Raw genomic sequence first — 341 nt, 5'->3', positions numbered from 1 at the left:
ATGTCCCAGGCCAGCCCTTGAGAGGTGGGGGGCCCCGGGACAGTTTGCAGAGGGGTGTCCAGCACTAGCCACAAGGGGCTTAGGGTGTTCGTCCTTAGCCAGCCCTGAGGGACTCCAGGGGTACCCGTGGGCAGCCCACGGGGTACCTGTGTTTGCTGGGGGGAGGGTCCCCAGGCTGGACCCCTGTAGCCCCTTCTCTGGGGGTTCCCTGATCGAGGTGTGGGGGGAAATGGGGACCTCGCAGCAGGCTGGGCATCTGGGGGGGACCCCAGAACTTCCCAGGCATCCAGACCCCGCTGGTTCCCCAGGGAATAGGGGGGAAGGGCGCCAGGGAAGTGGAG

This window comes from Phaethon lepturus, unplaced genomic scaffold, assembly GCF_000687285.1.
Source record: "Phaethon lepturus isolate BGI_N335 unplaced genomic scaffold, ASM68728v1 scaffold22486, whole genome shotgun sequence".
Lineage (NCBI taxonomy): Eukaryota > Metazoa > Chordata > Aves > Phaethontiformes > Phaethontidae > Phaethon > Phaethon lepturus.
This window is presented reverse-complemented; position numbering follows the sequence as displayed.